Source organism: Nycticebus coucang, chromosome 3, assembly GCF_027406575.1.
Source record: "Nycticebus coucang isolate mNycCou1 chromosome 3, mNycCou1.pri, whole genome shotgun sequence".
Taxonomy (NCBI): Eukaryota; Metazoa; Chordata; class Mammalia; order Primates; family Lorisidae; genus Nycticebus; species Nycticebus coucang.
In genome coordinates this window covers 45,987,622-46,005,228 of record NC_069782.1, presented here as the reverse complement: position 1 = coordinate 46,005,228, position 17,607 = coordinate 45,987,622, and positions in this window count along the sequence as shown.

Sequence of the window (17,607 nt, the reverse complement as noted above, 5' to 3'; positions counted from 1 at the left end):
GAGCTTTGCACCAATGGAACTTCCCCTGTGTGCTTTCTTGTATTCTGGGCTTCTTTGGCTCAGTAGTGACTTTATGAGATTCATCTATGTTGCGGCACGTAGTTATAGACAGTTCATTCTCAGATAGTGTTAAAATTTATGAATATACACAATTTGTAAATTCATTTTACTGATTATTGGCATTTGGGTTGTTTCCAACTTTTGACTATTATATAGTACTTCTATTTAAAATCTTGAATTTGGAGGAGGGGTAAAGGTAAGATTCTGGCTGTGTTGCTCAGGTTGGTCTCCAGCTCTTGGGCTCAAGTGATCCTTCTGCCTTATAGCCTCATGTCTGTAATCCCAAGTGCTGGGATTACAGCACTGTTGCCAGACTTGAACATGTTTTTTGACATGTGTATTTCTGTTGGGTTTATACTGAGGAGTAGAATTTTAGGATTATAGAATATGTATGTACTCACCTTTTTAGTAGGTTTTATTGTTGTTGTCGTCTCACTCTGTCACCCTGGGTACAGTGCCATGTCCTTGTATCTCACAGCAATCTCAAACTTCTTTACTCAAGCGATCCTCCTGCCTCAGCCTCCCAAGTAGCTGGGACTACAGGTGCACTCACAACTTTTAGTACTTTCTCTGAAATATTTTTCCATTGTGTCTAGTTTACACTCCCATTAGAAAGCTCATTGCTCCATATCCTTTCCAACACTCGATATTACTCATCTTTTTTCATTTTAACATTTCAGGTGAGATGTATTTCATCACAGTATTATCTGAATTTCTCTGTTGTCCTTTCTTTAGTGAACATTTGATTATTTTTTTGATGAAGTGATTGTCCAACTTTTTTGCCCATTTTTCTATTGGATTATCTTTTGATCATTATTTGCTAGATATAAAGACAGCAAATACTTTCTCCCACTCTGTGACCTACCTTTTCAGTCTCTTAGTGATGTCTTTTAATTAACTGAAGTTCATCATTTTAACTAGAATTTGCCAATTTTATCTTTCATAGTTAATATTTTTGTATGTTTACAAACTCTCAGTTCTTCCCAAGGATATGATGATATTCAATGTTTTCTTCTAAAATTGTTGATGTTTTACCTTTCCTATTTATCTTTTTCTTCTGTTTTGTTTTGAGTCTCACTCTGTTACCCTTGGTAGAGTGCCATTGTATCACCTAGCTCATAGCAACCTCAAGGTTGGTGGGCTCCTAGGCTCAGGCCATCCTCCTGACTCAGCCTCCTGAGTAAAAGTAACTGAGACTACAGGTGCCTGCCACACATCCAGCTAATTTTTTCAACTTTTAGGAGAGACAGGGTCTCACTATTGCTCAGGTTGGTCTTGAACTCTTGAGCTCAAGTGATCCTCTTGCCTCAGCCAATCAGAGTGCTGGGATTACAGGTGTGAGCCCACGCCCAGGCAACCTTTCCTATTTAGATCTACAATCTAACTGGTATCAGGGGTCCTCAAAATTTTTAAACAGGGGGCCAGTTCACTGTCCCTCAGACCATTGGAGGGCCAGACTATAGTTAAAAAAACAAAAAACAAAACTATGAACAAATTCCTATGCACACTGCACATATCTTATTTTGAAGTAAAAAAACAAAATGGGAACAAATACAATCACACTGCCTCATGTGGCCCATGGTCCATAGTTTGAGGACCCCTGAATTCTAACTCAAGTGAATTTTCTATATGAGTCAATGCCCTTATACATCAGGACCTTGCCTTTTAAGTGGCCTCTTAGCAAAATAGTACCTGCCTATACCTTCCCAAACACTCAGGCAACCCATAGTAAGGAATTGGGTCCCCAAATCTGTTTTTGCATTGTTCAGATAATATTTGATAATATAAAAAATGTTCTTGAATGACACTGAGTTTGAGGGTCCACTCCACAAGAGTGGCTCTCTCCTGAACCTGGGTAGGAATGGATTTAATCCAACCAACCAATGCGGAGTAGACCAAATCCCCTTGAAGAAGGAAGTCCATGTTTGTAGATGCCTACAAAAGAACCCAATGCTAGATCTGAGGAGGGCAGGTGGGGGTGTGGTTTTATGGTCCAAGCATCCTGCAGAGATTCTTATCTCCTGGAGTGGCATCTAACTTTCCTCTGGGGGCATTATCAAAGATCCCACTATCTCAGCCTAAATCCCTGGCATAAAAACTTCTTTTGGCCTGCTGGACAGTCCCATGTCCTCTGAGCAGATAGTAAGGGAATTCTCTATTACCTTCTAGAAAGTCACACCTCTAAGTTGGCCTCAATAAGCCACAGGATATTTGATATTAAATGCTAATTTAATATAAAATTTAATACCAAATTTAAGGTTAATTTAATTTAATCCTCAATTAAACCACAGGATTTAATGGTTTAACCCTGCAGCAAGGAGATAAGTGGTCCTCTTTTTAAAAGAGGGTGAGACTGTCTTCACCCAATACCCTTCAGCTTCTCCTAGCCCTCGGGACAAGGAAGAATGTTGAGGTTAGCCACAGCTCAAGAGGGCCATGCTCTCAACCTGCCAAGGAGGGAAGGAAACCATCCTTGGAAGAACGATGAATCCAAGCTGATTCGAAGTGGTGCCAAGACACTGGCTATGGATTCGCTACTTTGGAACATCCTGTGAGTGTTTATCGAGAGGTTTGCAGCATCTCACCAATCAGGCCCAGAGAGTCTACACCTGCAGAATCCCTTCCAGAGTGTTACTTGCCCTGGGCATGCATCTGGCATAGTTTTCCTCCCTGTCCTCATATAAGGACTAGGTGGTAAGGGGTATTAACAAGCAGCCCTGTTCTAGAAAAAGCAAATATTCCAACTGCAAAATATGGCTTATTTCTCTGGAGAGAATGAATTGAGTTCACTTAATCTTCTGCAACGAGGTTCTCTGGAGAACTATCCTTAATAAGTCAGGAAGAATGTGATGAAGTGGCCCTAACAGGCTGATGCAGGCAAAACTAGTGGGGAAAGGTAATTTTCATTCTTCCATGTTCAAAAAGCAAATTCTCTCCACTGTTGTCCTTTCAGATTTTCATCTTTCTGGCCATTGCAAATACAGATGGGGAAGCGAAAGTGGGGAATGGTTGAGAGGGAAACAGTGTGGAGGAGAGGGGGGAAAAGGGGGTGGAGATGAGGATAAATGGGATAAAACTCCAAATAAAAGCTAGGTTTGATGATTAAACAATTTAAACAATACTTAAATCTATCTGTTAAATTAAAAACAAGCCAAATAACAAATTACAAAACTATGAAATAAATGATACCCATTTTAATATTAGATTTGAGAAAGAATATTTAAAAAAAACTAAAAAATAGCAAGACAAAGTAAGGCTAGAGCTAAATACCCCAAATTAATATTAAGCATCGACAAAAGCAGAATAAAATAAAAATTTATCAATTTATTAATAGGGTAAGGGCTAGTAAATAAGAGGCGAAAGCTTTGAAATGGAAAGCTATACAATTAAGATGGAGCTAAAACCCAAATAATAAAAAGAAAAAAACTGAAGGTAAATGTAACTTAAGAAGTGAAACAAAGTCAGGAATAAAGGGAACTTGTGAAGATAAAAACTCAGCGCAATACCAGCTACCTGGCCGCCATGTCCAGGTGGGGAAACTAGGAATGAGGAAGTCTTTTGGGCAGCTAGGCTTTCCTCATAAAAGAATTTTCCTGAAGCACATCCTCGGGGGTAGGTTTTTAATCAGTAGTAATTTATGCATACCTCCATTCATTCATCCCACAAATATTTATTGTGCCAAGACCTGAGAATTCAGTGGTGTGAATCAAAACCGAGAACTTTGTCCTCTTGAAATTTATGGTGTAGTAGCAGTATATTGTGGTGGGAGAGAACACAGACATTAAACAAATGATTATACAGGAAAATTATTAATAATTATGCAAGCTGTGATGAGAGTTATGAAGAAACAGGCCCGGGTACTATGGAGGTGAATGAGCATGCATGAGTCAGTGCTTGACTGCACGCATGTTGGGGAGTGTCCAGGGGATACGTAGGTAGTTGGCTATCAGAAGTCTCTGCAAACATTTTTGACCTGAGATCTGAAAAGCATATTAGGAATTAACTGAGACAAATAGGGATGAAAGTATGTCAAGGCTCCCAAACACGAAGGCCTGGTTAGCATGCATTTGGGGAACTAAAAGAAGGCTGTGGCTGGGACAGAGCCAGTGAGGGAGAAGTGTGTGACATGGTTGAAGAGGAGGGTAGCAGCCGTTTTTAAAATGTTGGTCTTTCTTGTAAGAATGAAAGACAGCCATCCTGGCACTTAAATCAACTAAAAATGTTTTATCCATTTGTTTACTTTTTAGGGTTGAGTGGGCAGTCCCTTTCCTTTGGGGCAGAAACTGTGTCATCCTTGAGCATCATTGTATTTCCAGAACCTATACAATGGACGATCAGTAAATATTTTAGATGAATTGATAGCAAGTAATGTTGGCAAAGTCCAAGTCATCTTCTCCAGAACCTATGGTTCTTCCAGGATTCCATCATACTTACTACCTTACCAGTTTTTTTTTTAATTGTTAAATCATAGTTGTATACATTAGTGCAATCAAGGGGTACAATGTGCTGGTTTCATATACAATCTGAAATATTCTCATCAAACTGTTTAACGTAGCCTTCATGGCATTTTCTTAGTTATTGTATGTAGACATTTTTATTCTGCCTTTAGTAAGTTTTGCCTGTACCCATTCTAAGATGCACCGTAGGTGGGGACCCACCAATTACCCTCCCTGCATCCTAACCTCCCCCCTCCCTTCCCCTTCCTTGGCCCTTTCCTCATAGTCTTGTGCTATAGTTGGGTTATAGCCTTCATGTGAAAGCTATAATTTAGCTTCATACTAGGGCTGAGTACATTGGATACTTTTTCTTCCATTCCTGAGATACTTTGCTAAGAAGAATATGTTCCAGCTCCATCCATGTAAACATGAAAGAGGTAAAGTCTCCATCTTTCTTCAAGGCTGCATAGTATTCCGTGGTATACATGTACCACAATTTGCTAGTCCATTCATGGGTCAGTGGGTACTTTGGCTTCTTCCATGACTTAGCAATTATGAATTGGGCTGCAATAAACATTCTGCTACTGATGTCTTTGTTATATTGTGATTTTTGGTCTTCTGGGTATAAACCTAGTAAAGGAATTATAGGATCGAATGGCAGGTCTATTTTTAGGTCTCTAAGTATTCTCCAAACATCCTTCCAGAAGGGAAGTATTAGTGTGCATTCCCACCAGCAGTGTAGAAGTGTGCCTTTTTCTCCACATCCACGCCAACATCTCTGGTTTGGGGATTTTGTTATATGGGTTACTCTTACTAGGTGACATCTCAAAGTAGTTTTGATTTGCATTTCTCTGATGAATAAGGATGATGAGCTTTTTTTCATGCGTTTGTAGATCGTGCATCTGTCTTCTTTCGAGAAGTTTCTCTTCAAGTCCCTTGCCCACCCTGAGATGGGATTACGTGTTCTTTTCTTGCTAATATGTTTGAGTTCTCTGTGGATTCTGATTATTAGACCTTTATTGGAGGTATAACCTGCAGATATTTTCTCCCATTCTGAGTGCTGTCGGCTTGCTTTACTTACTATGTTCTTGGCTGTGCAGAAGCTTTTTGGTTTGATCAGGTCCCAGTAGTGTATTTTTGATACTGCTTCAATTGCCTGGGGAGTCCTCCTCATAAAATATTCATCCAGGCCGATTCCTCCAAGAGTTTTCCCTGCACTTTCTTCAAGTATTTTTGTAGTTTCATGTCTTAAGTTTAAATCTTTTATCCAGTGAGAGTCTATCTTAGTTAATGGTGAAAGGTGTGGGTCCAGTTTCAATCTTCTACAGGTTGCCAGCCAGTTCACCCAGCACCATTTGTTAAATAGGGAATCTTTTCCCCACTGAATGTTTTTAACTGTTTTGTCAAAGATCAAATAACGGTAAGTAGCTGGATTCATCTCTTGGTTCTCTATTCTGTTCCAGACATCTACTTCTCTGTTTTTGTGCCAGAACCATGCTGTTTTGATCACTATTGATTTATTGTACAGTCTCAGGTCTGGTAGGGTGATTCCTCCTGCTTTGTTTTTATTGCTGAGTACTGTTTTGGCTATTCGAGGTTTTTTCTGATTCCATATAAAACAAAGTATTATTTTTTCAACATCTTTAAAGTATGACAATGGAGCTGTAATAGGAATTGCACTAAAAGTATATATTGCTTTGGGTAGTATAGACATTTTAACAATGTTGATTCTTCCCAGCCATGAGCATGGTATGTTTTTCCATTTGTTAACATCTTCAGCTGTTTCTTTTCTTAAAGTTTCATAGTTCTCTTTGTAGAGATCTTTCACATCCTTTCATCTTCTTTGGCACTACTGTGAAAGGAAGAGAGTCCTTGACTGTTTTTTTGGCTTGGTTATTGTTGGTATATATAAAGGCTACAGATTTATGGGTGTTGATTTTGTAGCCTGAGACATTGCTGTATTCCTTGATCACTTCTAAAAGTTTTGTAGTAGAATCCCTAGTGTTTTCCAGATATATGATCATATCATCTGCGAAGAGTGAAAGTTTGATCTCTTTTGACCCTATGTGGATACCCTTGATCGCCTTTTCTTCCCTAATTGCAATGGCTAAAACTTCCATTACAATGTTAAAGAGCAATGGAGACAATGGGCAGCCTTGCCTGGTTCCTGATCTAAGTGAAAATTATTTCAATTTAACTCCATTCAATATGATATTGGCTGTGGGTTTGCTGTAAATGGCCTCTATTAGTTTAAGAAATGTCCCTTCTATACCAATTTTCTTAAGTGTTCTGATCATGAAGGGATGCTGGATATTATCGAAAGCTTTTCCTGCATCAACTGAAAGAATTATATTGTCCTTATTTTTTAGTTTGTTTATGTGCTGAATTACATTTATAGATTTACGTATATTGAACCGGCCTTGAGACCCTGGGATAAATCCCACTTGGTCGTGGTGTATAATTTTTTTGATGTGTTGTTGGATTCTGTTTGTTAGGATCTTATTGAGTATTTTAGCATCAATATTCATTAGTGATATTGGGCTATAATTTTCTTTTCTTGTTGGGTTTTTCCCTGGTTTGGGGATCAGAGTGATGTTTGCTTCATAGAATGTGTCGGGTAATATTCCTTCTTTTTCTATATTTTGGAAGAGGTTTAGTAATATAGGTACTAGTTCTTCTTTAAAGGTTTGGTAGAATTCTGACGTAAAGCCATCTGGTCCTGGGCTTTTCTTTTTAGGGAGTTTTTTATAGTTGATGCTATTTCAGAACTTGATATAGGCCTGTTCAACATTTTCACTTCGTTCTGGCTAAGTCTTGGTAGGTGGCGTACTCAGGTATTGGTCGATTTCTTTCAGATTTTCATATTTGTGAGAGTAGAGTTTCTTGTAGTATTCGTTAAGGATTTTTGAATTTCTGAGGGGTCTGTTGTTATTTCATCATTACCATTTCTGATTGATGAAATTAGAGATTTTACTCTTTTTTTCCTGGTTAGGTTAGCCAAAGGTTTATCTATTTTATTGACCTTTTCGAAAAACCAACTTTTGGATTTATTGATCTGTTGTATAATTCTTTTGTTTTCAATTTCATTTAATTCTGCTCTGATTTTGGTTATTTCTTTTCTTCTGCTGGGTTTGGGGTTGGAGTATTCTTCCTTTTCCAGTTGCTTGAGATGTCCCATTAAGTTATTAACTTCCTCTCTTTCCGTTTTCTTGAGGAAGGCTTGCATTGCTATAAATTTCCCTCTTAGGACTGCCTTTGCAGTATCCCAGAGGTTCTGGTAATTCGTGTCTTGATTGTTGTTTTGTTCCAAAAATTTGGTGATTTCCTTCTTAATCTCATCTATAAGCTATCTATCCTTCAGCATAAGGTTGTTTAGCTTTCATGTTTTTGTATGGGTATGCAGGTTCCTGTTGTTATTGAGTTCAACTTTTATTCCATGATGGTCTGAGAAGATGCAAGGAATAATTTCTATTATTTTAAATTTGCTGAAGTTAGATTTGTGGCCTAGGATGTGGTCGATTTTGGAGTATGTTCCGTGGGCTGATGAGAAGAATGTGTATTCAGTTTTGTTGGGATGAAATGTTCTATAGATGTCTGTTAAGTCCAGATGTTGAATGTTTGAGTTTAAATCTAAAATTTCTTTGCTTAGCTTCTTTTTGGAGGATCTATCCAGCACTTCTAAAGGGGTGTTAAAATCTCCAACTACTATGGAACTGGAGGATATAGTAGCTCACGTCTCTTAGAGTTTCTCTTATAAATTGAGGTACATTCTGGTTGGGTGCATAAATATTAATAGTTGAGATCTCATCGTATTGAGTATTACCTTTAACAAATATGAAGTGTCCATCCTTCTCCTTCTTTATTTTGGTTGGTTTAAAGCCTATTGCATGTGCGAACAGGATTATAATGCCTGCTTTTTTCTGCTTTCCATTTGCCTGGAGTATAGATGACCATCCCTTCACCTTGAGTCTAAATTTGTCTTTTAATGTAAGATGTGATTCTTGTATGCAGCTGATACCTGGCTTGAGTTTTTTGTATCCAGTCAGCCAAAATGTGCCTCTTTAGAGGACAATTTAAACCATTCACATTAATTGAGAATATTGATAACCCTTTCGAGAGTCCAATGGATATTTTTAATCCTTTTGCGACTGTGGAATTTGGAATTTGATCAAAATTTTCTGGGTGGGTTTACTTTTGTGGTAGAGGACTACGCTGGTGTTTATGGAGGATAGGTCTGAGAATATCCTGGAGAGCTGGTGTCGTTATGGCAAATTTCTTCAACATGTGAATGTCATTGAAGTATGTAATTTCTCCATCATAAATGAAACTCAGTTTAGCTGGGTACAGGATCCTGGGTTGAAAGTTATTTTGTTTTAGGAGATTAAAAGTCGATGACCATCCTCTTCTAGCTTGAAAGGTTTCAGCAGAGGGATCTGCAGTTGTTCTAATATTTTTGCCCTTGTAGGTGATTGTTTTCTTTCATTTGGCTACTTTCAGAATTTTCTCCTTCATATTAACTTTAGTGAAATCGATTATGATGTGTCTGGCTGCTCTTATTTGGTTGAGTCATGCTGGAGTCTTGAAACTGCTATCTGAATTTCAGAATCTCTTGGCATGTCTGGAATGTTCTCCTTCATAATCTCGTGGAGAAGAGACTCTGTGCCTTGTGAAGCTTTCAGGGATCCCTATAAGATGAATATTGGTTTTCTTCGAATTATCCCAGAGCTCTCTGAGAGAGTGATCTGTTTTTGCCCTCCATTTCTCTTCCTCTTTGGGAGTTTGGGAGTGTTCAAAAGCTTTGTCTTCAATGTCAGAAATCCTTTCTTCTGCTTGCTCCATTCTGTTACTGAGGGATTCTACTGTGTTTCTCAGATCTTTGAGGGCTGCAACTTCTTGTCTCAATGTGTCAAAATCTTTGGTGATTTGGTCTTTGAATTCATTGAGTTCTTGAGATATCTTTTGGGTTACTGCTTGGAATTCTAATTCAATCTTATTTGCTATCCAGATTCTGAATTATATTTCTGACATCTCAGCTATTTGTTTGTGCATGGGATCTCGTGCTGTGTCTGCTCCATTGATCCTTGGGGGAGTTGATCTACTCTGACTATTCATATTGCCAGAGTTTTTCTGTTGATTTTGCCTCATGATTATTTTTCACCGTTGCCTCTGGCTGTCCTCAGAGTTGGGAAGGTGTTTCTCCAAGATTAGACCCCAGCGGGATCACTCTGATGTTGCTGGATGTTTGTAGGGAGTGGCCCTGTGTAGTTCTTCTGGGACTGCCCCAGCCAGGGAATTCTGGTTGTGGAAGCAGCTCTGGAGTGTGACACACCCAGATCCAGCAACAGGGCGGTAGGTGGTGTGCACGGTTCTGGGAGTGCCTGGTGCCCAGTGACTTTGGCACAGAGAGCCTAAGGCTCCAGCAGTCTCTGGCCAGGAGAAGGGCTCTGCGCAGAGGCAGGGAGGGCTCCAGAGGGCACATGGCTAACAGAGTCCCTGGCCAGATGAGTGGGCTGGTGTGGAGGCATGGAGGGAGGGAGGACACAGGAGGGAGGACACAGGGTTGTGCGGCTCCCGCTGTTCCTGGTCAGGGCATGTGGAGGCCCAGCGGGCATGGGGCGCGGTTCGGGGGTCATGGCACAGCTCTTATGGAGGTACCTATGGTGCCATGCCCAGGATTTTAAGGTTGCTATGAGCTGTGACACCACGGAACTCTACCCAGGGCAATAGTCCGAGGCTCCAGTGTGCCAAAACCGGTCTGATTCTGCCCCTGGGGGTTAAGGCTGTAAGGCAGTTCAGTCCCCACCCTTTTAGGCTGCTCAGTCACTATGTTACTAGCTCCTGCCCGATCCTTGCTCTGTGACCCTGAGGGCGGAGCTTGCTGGGGCAGTTCTCTCACAATGGCTCCTTGTGGCCTACAGCCGAACACTATTAGCTCCGTCCAGCTCAGCAGCTCAGTCTGGGGCCGTAGACAATGCGCAAAGTTCTCCACACTCCTGCTCAAGCTCTCCCCAAGGCAGTTCAACTGAGTGCCAAGTCCAAAACCTCCAAAACAGTTCACAGGTCAGGCCTTTTCAGTTTGCAGTCTGACTGCTGCTTGTACTTACAGCTGCCAGCGGGATTAGGTCAATTGGACACACACAACCACTTGCCAGTTTTCCACTGTTTTTGTCTTCCTCTTGGGGTCCAGAAGTCCCTTACTAACTCCCTGTATCCTCAAAGGGATAATTATAGGCAGATCCCATTAGCTAGAGACGCCTGGAGTCTTATCTCCCCAGACTCACCGTGCCCCGTTGCAAGGAGGCTGTTACTCGGCCGCCATCTTTGATTGTTCATCGCTTCAGTCATTCTTAATATAGTAACTCAGCTTCTGAAGCACTGGTTACTTCTAAAAATTTTGCAGATTACTAATGAGTAATGACAACCTTTCATGATAGTACATGGATGTCACTGTTCATTATTGGTGATAAATTGCACAAGGGGAGAAGGAGTTTATTCTTGTATATCCATGAGCCTTGGCATTCTTTTCCTGAAGAATTAACACTTGCAGTGACAGAATTGCTTTCCCACCAACAATTTCACAAGTCTCAGAGAAATCTTAGTAACACTCGGCTTCTTACCAGGTTTTTCTCCTGAGCAGTAGCACACCTAGTGACTTTGATGCCTACAGCAGATCAGTTTTCACACCCTCCTCTCCTGTTGTATAAGACAAGGTTATTTTTAGTAATAGTCATGTAACAATCAGAAGTGTTAGTTTTTTCCTCCAATTTTGAAACAATTAGCACTGCTAGAAAAATACATTTCAGATTTAAAAACATTATTTTAGATTCAGTAAACGATGTCATGCATTGAACTAAAATTTGCACTTATCAAACCAAAATATTCCCCTTTGCATTTTGCACTCTTCATCACCATTTGAAATTGTTGATACAAATAAAAAACTCAGAGTGGTCGCAGAGATTGTCATAAGTAAAGTAAGTCAGATTCTGGGTTTCCATTGGTTGTTTATTTGGGGGTTTTAGGTTGCTTTACTTTCATCGTTTTTAAAGTCAGTACTCTATTATTGTTTATTCCTTTTTTTCCCCTAGAAATCTTATAATCAGAAATAAAGTCAGTACAAAAGGACATTGGTAATCTCCACAGAATGACTGGCATTCTGCCATGTGGCCTACACATTCTGGCTTCTCCCTCCGGGGACCAGTCATCTGTCCATGCATATTACACACAGGGTCTGTGCATGTGTGTACACGTATGTACACTCTGACGGGTGAATCTTTATTTTGTTGTTTCTTTATAACATTTGTTTATAACAAATGTTTGTTGGTAACAAACAAATCATAGTTTGTTGAGCAGGGATTATTCCCCCATGGATAGTAAAGATAGGTCAAGTAAGTGAAAAGACTCACCCAAGTTGCTACAATTAGAAAGTGGTGGGACAGGAATGAATATGATTGTTTATTTCAAATATGCTGTGTCTATGTTATTTAAACATTAAACTTTGTTTAAATGAGGAAATAATATGGTACCACAGGGATAGGAGACTCAAACTTTACCTTTCAGGAGTGTAAATGATTCTAAACTGTCAGGAATGTATGCTCAGGAGACTCTTTGTCGCTGCTTCTGTGGGGCAGGGGGAAGGAAGCCCAGGGGAGATGGGGGTCCAAAGATGGCAGCAGCTGTGTAACTTTGAGTTCTCCATATGAAATACAATGCTTATGAAAGAATAAGAATAAAATATGTTAATTTAAAACTTACATATATTTATTTAAACTCCACAGGAGGCACTGCAATTGTTTAAAATTTAAACCAGCCAGGAATTTTCTGGGGGAAGAGTATTTTGTTACTGGCATTGTTTAGAATCACTGACACAAAATAATAAAGAACAGACCAACTTTTTGAATTTATTATTCAAATTATCATCCTTAGTAAATCCTCTACAGACATGTAATCCTTTACTCCCCATCCCTAAGGGAGACTGCCCAGTCCAGGCCCTGGATGTGACACTTCTCCCAAAGGTGAGGGACAGCTAAAACAGCAAAGGCCCATCAAAAATGTTACATATTAAGAAATCAAGCCCTCCCCTGACCTCCCCTCTGGGCTTTAAGAATAATTTCAAGAAATGAATTTTCTAAATAACACACTTAGGAAAATAATGGAAAATCTCCAGTAAGCCTCTATTTAAAAAACCACTCTGATAAACATCCTTATGTGCTCATTCACTCATTTCTTCGAGACAAAACTCCTACTAAATGTGGACTTGCTGTGTCAATGTGTGCACATCTTTTAAAGGCTTTCCATGCTTTTACTACATATCAGACTTACTTGTAAATACAATCTCGATTTCCTGTCTCTTAAGTTTCCAGTGATGCTGCCATAGAAGCTGTGGGGGGCTGGTAGGGATGGTTCTCCCTTCTGTTTTTTATTTGTAGATATTTGTACCAGTGCAATTTTGTTACCCTAATATGTTGTACTGTGGTGAAGTCAGGGCCTTTGGGGCATCCATCACTAAAGCAACACATGTTGCACCACCGGGCAACCTCCCACCGTCCACCCCACTCCCAACCCACCCACTATGGTTTCTTTCTTTCTTTTTTTACAGTCTCACTCTGTCACCTTGGGTAGAGAGCCATGGCATCTTCATAGCTCACAGCAACCTCAAACTCCTGGGCTCCTGCCTCAGACTCCTGAGTAGCTAGGACTACAGGTGCCCACAATACTTGGCTAGATTTTCTATTTTTGGTAGAATTGGTTTCACTCTTGCTCTGACTGATCTCGAACTCCTGAGCTCAAGAAATCCACCCCTCTCCGCCTCCGAGTACTAGGATTACAGGTGTGAGTGGTGGGGCCATTATTTTTTTCGTTTTTCTTTTTTAAGTGCTGGATTTAGAGAGTGTCTGGACTCAGAAGTGGACAGAGAAGACATGTGGTCAGCAGGACAGATTCACTGGAGCCAGAGGAGGACCCCTGGGGTGCACCGTGCCCACCTCACAATAACAGGCCACTCCTCACTCCCTAATACCTAGACTTTTCAGCTTTTCTTGACAAATTCCTAATTATAGATTATATTCCTCAGAACATCTATCTGACATTTCTACACTGAGCAAGGGAAATTTTGATTGAAGTTGGGTTTGGGTCATGAGGCACATGGAAGGGTAGGGGGGTTGAGTGGGCATCACACCAAGGACTTGGCCACAGGAAGATAGTGGGCATCGAGGTACAAGGGCGGGAATACTAGCCACCCAGAGAAGGAAAACGAGACCCAGCGCACCTGTTTAAAAATTGCCCAGAGCAAAAGTGTCTCTAGCCTTTTGCTGTTGATTTACCAAATGACTCTACTCACAGGACTTCAGTAAACTAGTACATTGGTTTCATGATATCACGGATTAGGGAGTGCTTTCATGTGAACTTCAGGTTATATATATATTATAAAACATATATATATAATAAAGTATATAACTTACAGAGGGTGCCCACATTTTAAGAGAGAAAAAAACTGTATTAAAATGGTAATACTCAAGTCACATTTGACTTCTTGTCACTACAAGAGATAAAAGATACAGGATATAACAAATGTCATCAGTAGACGTGGTGTGTTGAGTATGACAATTTTAATACAGTTTTCTTCCTTTCTTAAAATGTGTATACTTTCTTTTCTTTTTTTTTTTCCTTTTTGAGATAGAGTCTCACTCTGTTGCCCAGTCTAGAGTGCAATGGTGTCAGCCTAGTTCACATCAACCTCAAACTCCTGGCCAAAGTGATTCTCTTGCCTCAGCCTCCCAAACAGCTGGGATTACAGGCTGTCACCAGATGCCTGGCTAACTTTCTTTATTTTTAGTAGAGATGCGATCTCATTCTTGCTCATACTGGTCTCAAACTCCTGAGCTGAACCAATCATCCCTCTTTAGCCTCCCAGAGTACTAAGATTGCAGGCGTGAGCCACCTCACCCAGCCAAACGTGTATACTTTTTTGAACACCCCCTGTATAAATTAAAACATATTAATTTCTGCCTATATACATACAAACCCGTGAACTTCAGATATATATATAGAGATTTATGTAATAATTACATGGGACATATAAGTTCTATATAGCCAGTTTTTAAATAAACAAATAATTGAAAGAATTGAGTAGCCAACTAAATGCCAGAATCCATGCAAAGGGCTTAGAGTAGTATAAGCCTTGTTGCAAAGGGTATGGGACAGGGAAGTCGTTAACTGTGGGCATCAGTGCAATGTATCAACTACCTAGTAGTTTGGAATTCTTTAGTATTGCTATCCAGAATAAATATGAGATTCTGTTGCTAAGAGGATGGGTACATCGTACCCTGGGGCTATCAATTAGTGACGTTGCCACATCCAGTTCTGATGTGGTGAGAATGTAAACCGTTTGCCTCTGGGACAAACAGAGCTGCTCTATATGAAGCTCCCGTCTCACCAGCGGTCTGTGCTTGGCTGACTTACTTCATTTCCCAAGCTTGGTTTCCTCACATGCAAACAGAGATTGTAACAGTGCTTAGCTTTTATGTTGTGAGAATTAAATGAGACATAGGCAGGTAGCTGGTGCCTGGCCCGCAGTAGGGGACCCAGACAATTTTGGTGGTTATCACATGTGCATCCTGGCTGATATTGCGGTGTTTACTTTCTTCCCAGAATGACTGATTTATCTTTCCCAAGATTAAACAAAAGGGAACAGGTCTAGAAACCAGAGTCAGTTCACAGTGAGGCGAAATTACCCAAGAAGGTGGCCTTTAAAGGTATTTTCAGGAAAAGTTTGTATCCGTAGGTGCAAAGACAAGTCTTGTACCATCTGTCTCCATAGCTGTCCCTTGATCTCCACCCTGCTTTTGTACAACTGGGCCATTTCATTGACGTTAATGCCCACTAAAAGTAACAGCTGACGAGCGCCATTGTTGCTTCCCATGACTCTTGACAGCAGTGTGGACTCATTTTTTTCACCTGCTGCCAAGGGGGAGGATTACCAGAATTCTCCCTTTGTTTATTCTAGCTTTAGTATTTATAAATGTGAAATGAGACATAGTGAAGATTCAGGGCAAAGTCAGGTTTTTTTTAAAGGTTGAGTTTGTAGATGAATGAGAATTAGCAGGTGGGTTGCCTGACAGGGAGGCAGGGCGGCAAATATCGCCGCTGGCTTGGTGTCAGGAGACACACCTGTGTTCATAACTAAGCCTCTCAGGTATCTGATTCCTTCAAGCCTTACCCCCAAGCTGTAGGACCACAGCAAGGAGGAACTTACAGAGCCCACGTGGCTCTGTACCAAGTCATCTACCTCCTAGGTCTACTCTGACCTGAGATCTCAGTTCTAGCAATGTCCTGAGTCCTCGTTTTATTCCTCTTACTTTAAACTCTCCTGATATTCCAGCTCTTCTTCTGAGATTGAGTCCTGTCTTATTCTGACCAGTACCCATTCCCCTAGATTGGGACTGGGATCCTACTTCTGACTGCTGCTTTGTGGCTGGGACCTTGGAAATTCCTGTCAGAATTTCCTAATGCCACCAATGGTTTGCCACAGACTCTGTGTCATTGTACTCTTCCTCATATCCTGAATCCCCACATCTCACTGTCCAATTTGGATGACTGCCCATCACCTGTCCCTTCATCAGACTCACCAGAGATGTGCTTACCCAGCCTGGCTGAGAGCCCATTCCGATTTGGTTTGACACCACTTCTGGACCAGGGGGACTTGTAAGTCCTGGTCTCTTTAGAATTTTCTTGTCAGCATCTACCAAGTTTCAGCTTTGCCATGGGCTCCTACCCAAGCCTCTACCAAACTAAAAGACCCTGAATAAATGCCAGACCGAGAAATCAGAAACTGAGTTACCGGTAGGGACCAGGTGGTGACATAGATCTGGGTTTGGGACGTAGAAAACTAGATTGTCATTAACACACAGTCCTGGATGGTTACTATTATGCCAGACCATGGGCCTCTTGTAGCTAAGTCTCCAGTTTTCCAAAAGAAGATAGAAAATCAAGTGCATGTGTGTGAGTGGGGTTGGGGTGGGGGGCAGAAAGAGAGAGAGAAAGACAGAGAAACAGAGAGAGAAATCTGGTTTTTCAATGCTTACAATTAATTCATGTTCTAACCAAGAATGTGCAGGCCAGCTTTGGCCTGGAAGGGCTTCAGAATAACCTCTCTGTGCCGCAGCCTCCTCTGTGACAGGTGAATGCCTTTCTGTGTAAAGCCCAGGGTGGCTTTCAGTTCCAGAATCCTTGTGATGCAATGAAGAGAGAACTTTGGGTAGGCATAGGTGGGTCATGAACTATTTCCTATCTTTTAAGAGACTTTCTTTTTTTTTTTTTTGAGACAGAGTCTCACTTTGTTGCCCTCAGTAGAGTGCTATGGTGTCACAGCTCACAGCAACCTCAAACTCTTGGGCTTAAGCGTGGAATCCCTCCCAAGTAGCTGGGACTACAGGTGCCCACCATTTTAGTTATCGTTTTGCAGGCCCGGGCTGGATTCGAACCTGCCAGCTCTGGTGTATGTGGCTGGCACCCTAGCCACTGAGCTACAGGAGTTGAGCCTATTTCCTATATTTTAAGCATGATTTTTTTTTTTTTTGTAACAGAGTCTTGCTCAATTGTCGGGGCTACAGCGGAATGGTATCAACACAGCTCACTGCAACCTAGGCTCAAGCAATCCTCTTCCCTCAGCCTCCCGAGTAGCTGGGATTACAGGTATGCACCCCCAAACACAGCTAATTTTTCTATTTTTAAGTAGAGACAGGTCTTGCTCTTATTCAAGCTGGTTTTAAACTCCTAGCCTTAAGCAATCCTTAGCTTCCCAAAGTGCTAGGGCTTTATGTGTGAGCCACCATGCTCAGCCTTAAGTATAATTTTAAAAGTTATTTTAACATGGGAGAAGAAAGAGAAACCGGGCATGGGAAGCCAGGTGATCCTGTCAGCTCCCTCGTTCCTCTGCAGCCCTGATTAACCGTGGCCCTCTGTGGCTTCCCAGAGTAGGTGCTGTTTGGAAGATGGGTAATATCCTGCCATACCAGGCCTGTCTCTCTACCTGTCTCCTCCCCTCTCTACCTGTTCTCCCTACAGTTGCTGAATGCCTCAGTAGGATTTCCAGAAGGCAGTTTTTGCTCAGCTT